We start from the raw sequence: 3,686 nt of genomic DNA on the forward strand, positions 1-3,686 counted from the left end.
GTGGTCTTTCGTGGCCCTCCGCTAATAAAGCATGTCCTATGCAAAGTATAACGGTTTCCGTTGTGTTTAATGGCAAATAGCAAGCACACTGCACGCACGCAAAGAAGCGAGGTATTTAATGTCAAATACAACACGCACACTGCAAATTGTAAATTTAACCCCAGCTTTTATACGATACAGTATAATATTTGTACACTAACGTTATAGACAGTAAGGGAACTTTGATGCTGTCAGTTACCATACAAGCCTTTATGCGTCGCTGTGTTCTTGATCGCCGTATCTGAAATAACTACGGTGCACCTTTCGAATTCTATGCCCGGTACGTCCCAATAGCGTACTTACCCAAGGGTGAATGTACAGTACAGTTTGACAAAAGCACTCACACAGATCTTTCTTTAAAAGGTATGAGCTACACAGATCTTTCTTAGAAATTTCCTCCCATATTACAGTAGACTGCCCCATTGACCCACCCATTGACCCACCCATTGACCGCCGCAATCTTTATTCTAAACATAACATCATAATGGCAGTCAAAATCCGACGCAAACTGGTCGATTTCGGCACAAAATCGCGCTAGTTATCATCAAAAATCGATGAAAACCTCAATTTTGAAAATGATGCGGTCGTTAAGGGGCCCAATTTGGGCCGGTCGCGGTCGCGTTGGCCAGGTGGTCGTTGAGAAAAGGTCGCTTAATGCTTACGTCAATAGGAAAAAAAATCGGGACCGAGAAAAAGCGGTCGAAATGGCCAGGTGGTCGCTGAGAAGAGGTGGTCGCTCGGGCAGGTTTGACTGTAACTTGAAGTTTGCTTAGACTTCTTATTTCTTGTCTCCAGCCAGAAAGAAATGTGTCTATCAGGCGTTTTTTAAAATAAATTTCTAAACTGATTGGCATTCATGGCAGGGTTGAGCCAAAGAGTTTGGAAGCCACGTCTACATACATTGTAGCATGTCTTGTACAAATGTACATGGACAGCCCAGTCTTGTTGTAGCTGAACAGAAGTATTGTATGCTTTCTTTACAAGTCTGTCATTTGGGAGGCTATGAAGTCTAAGCCTGGGAGTATTTTATCAACTGTGTTTATGAATCAATGCACAGAGGAAAAACTCCTAGCCTACCCCTGACCGCGGCATTAATAGAGTGTAATTTTGCAATAGTTCAACAGTACAAACTCTAAATCCGCAATTTCGTAAGATATTGTTACGTTCTGTCTGTATGTTTGACTGATAGATAATGTTCAGCTTTTCGCTGTATTTTTTAAATCTGACAAGGACAGGGCGCTGAGTGGAAGGGTCTGATGTTTTGCCAATATGAGAAGCTCTAAGGATGTGAGTTTCTGATCCCAGTATCATACTGAGGATCCTAAGCTATTGATTCTCTGGTATTCTAATTTTGGCTTTCTTCTATACCATGGAATATAAGGTCTCTACCTTGAATGTTTGTTCCAAGATCTTCACCAAAGTACAGTAGAATTGGTTTGATGCAACTGTTGAATAGATCAAGGGCTAGTCAAATGGATGGATTGAAATTTGTTGATAACAGTGATTTTAATTTAAAGGATGCCCGAAGAGCTTTTAATCTTAGCTGTTTGGTGGCGCGGTCAAATGAACCTGAGAGGGTTAGATCGACTCCTACTAGTAGGTATGTATAGGAAGTTGTAATATCAGTTGTGCGGCCTTGTATTTATATGGAGAGTGTTGGTTGTTAGTCCGTCTATTTTTTGTGTGAATATCATTTAGTAATTTTCTTGTCATTACCTTTGTCAAGAAGGTTATATGTTTTGGTTAGAAAATTTTTGTGTGTCCCAGTATGTAGGCCAATCTCATATAACTCGAGCAGCTGTGGATGGAATGTCGCGATATTTGGTATTTGAGTAACGGTTACTGGGTATACCAAGGTTTTGTACGAAAATGGTACTTCTGGCACTTTCTGTCATGAGTGCAGCGGGGCGAGTGTGTGCGAGTGTGTGCTTGTGTGTATTTGCGGACATGATAACTTTTGATGCTGTGGATCTTCCTGCATTATATTTGGTAGTTATTAAGGAGTTTGGAAAACGACGGTCAAGTTCGATAATGGGCATCCTGGGGACAAGTTGTAGTACTGCAGCAGAGCATCGAAGTTGGTGTTAAAGTTATCCTCAAGTGGCAGGTTCATGATTTTTGGCTAGTGGATACATCTTTGGCCAAGGAGTAAGTCGTGTAAGTTTGGGCCCCCTGGTGGCTTGTTTTGAACTGCCGTGGGCGGTTTTGGGATGGGAATTTCATACAACATTATGAAGCTTAGTGAAGGTGAACATTATTAGACATAAATCATGCATAATTAATCAGGAAACACTAAAAAATGGCCTTTTCTGCAATGATAAGACTTTCATACTTTGGACTTGTATACCTCTTGGATTGAGTATGACCAACCGAGAAAAACTGTGCAAATCAGGTCCTTACTGGCCTAATCAAATGGTAAAAATTATAAATACTTGACTGGATTGTTTTATTTAATATCTATGAATCTTTCAGGGTAGTTCCTACAGTTTTGAAAACTGATTTCCAAGGGAGCCCAAATCAATTAACATAAACATAATGATAATCATTACCTGGATTTACAATGTAAAGTTACAGGTCGACACAAGACTATGTCCTGAGGTGAAATTATCTCTTGCCAACACAGTGTCTGACTGATTGGCAGGGGTATTTGGGCTTGGAGTAGTTTTCATCTTGAAGATTTGATTCATTGTAAGTTCCAACAAAGTTTGCATCATTTAATAGGGAAGCAACTTTAAACATAATGTCAATCATTGCTATATTGTTTAAAACCAGAGGGACCAAACATATAATGTGACTTTTTTCCTGACCATAGGAGTTTATAATCCACCAGCCAAAATCATGACCATAGCTTGTTAAGAACACCAGATATCAAAACCAGAACTTCTGCTGCACCACAACAAGCCACTCGTCCAAAATGTACTCATTTTGAAGTCTCATCAGTACCTACAATTGTACACCCACATTCTACATCAAAGTATCAAAACAATTATTCATACAGGCATTATTAAGTTATTGCCTTGACAAACACAAACACACACACACAAACACATGCATGCACGCAGACTCACCAATGCTCACGACAAAATAACCATCTTGGCAAAGGTAAAATGTTGTATAATTTGTTGTCTAGTCTAACCTGGCATCTGATGCAAAGAAATACTCCACTTGTCCATCCCCATTTGCAGGCTGGAAGCTGGATGTGCTGTTGGCATTGTGCAGGGCATCCTGATTGTTTCCTAGTACACAGGATCAGAGAACAATCATTTTAGCATGTGCAGAGATTCGTTTATGGCCCAGTAATAAAAGTTTAATCTTGATACATTTTTACTGACCAGAAGGGTTATTTCATATAATTCCTTACCTGTGAGACTGTGTAATTCAGCAACTTTTTAACTACACCAGTCAGCTTAATTTGCATATCTATAAAATGTGGGGGGCAGCCCTCTAAGATACACTCAAGTAACGATATTCATCATATTTCAATCCTTCCTTGGGGAGGGAGATGGATGGAAATTATGCTGTTTATTTTTTTGCAAATGAGGTCTTTCTAGTTAAACCCTCTTTTCCCAAGTAATGTACACCTGACAATAATTGGTTAACAAAATACACAATCAAAATTAAGAAATACAGCAAACAAAGAAGCAAAA

The 3,686-nt window shown here is 39.5% G+C and overlaps 1 protein-coding gene and 1 long non-coding RNA gene across 3 annotated transcripts in view; both read right to left on the bottom strand.

Annotated features, from left to right (window-relative positions):
- LOC118412081 overlaps nt 1-3,637 on the bottom strand; it is a 4,724-nt gene extending 1,087 nt beyond the window's left edge. Inside the window, exon 1 of the long non-coding RNA XR_004830719.1 lies at nt 3,176-3,637. This is a non-coding gene — a long non-coding RNA (uncharacterized LOC118412081). The remainder of the gene's footprint in view (nt 1-3,175) is intronic.
- LOC118412080 (glutamine--fructose-6-phosphate aminotransferase [isomerizing] 1-like) overlaps nt 1-3,686 on the bottom strand; it is a gene marked incomplete in the record, with an annotated part of 89,160 nt that overhangs the window by 18,226 nt on the left and 67,248 nt on the right.

Source organism: Branchiostoma floridae, chromosome 3 (assembly GCF_000003815.2).
Source record: "Branchiostoma floridae strain S238N-H82 chromosome 3, Bfl_VNyyK, whole genome shotgun sequence".
Taxonomy (NCBI): domain Eukaryota; kingdom Metazoa; phylum Chordata; class Leptocardii; order Amphioxiformes; family Branchiostomatidae; genus Branchiostoma; species Branchiostoma floridae.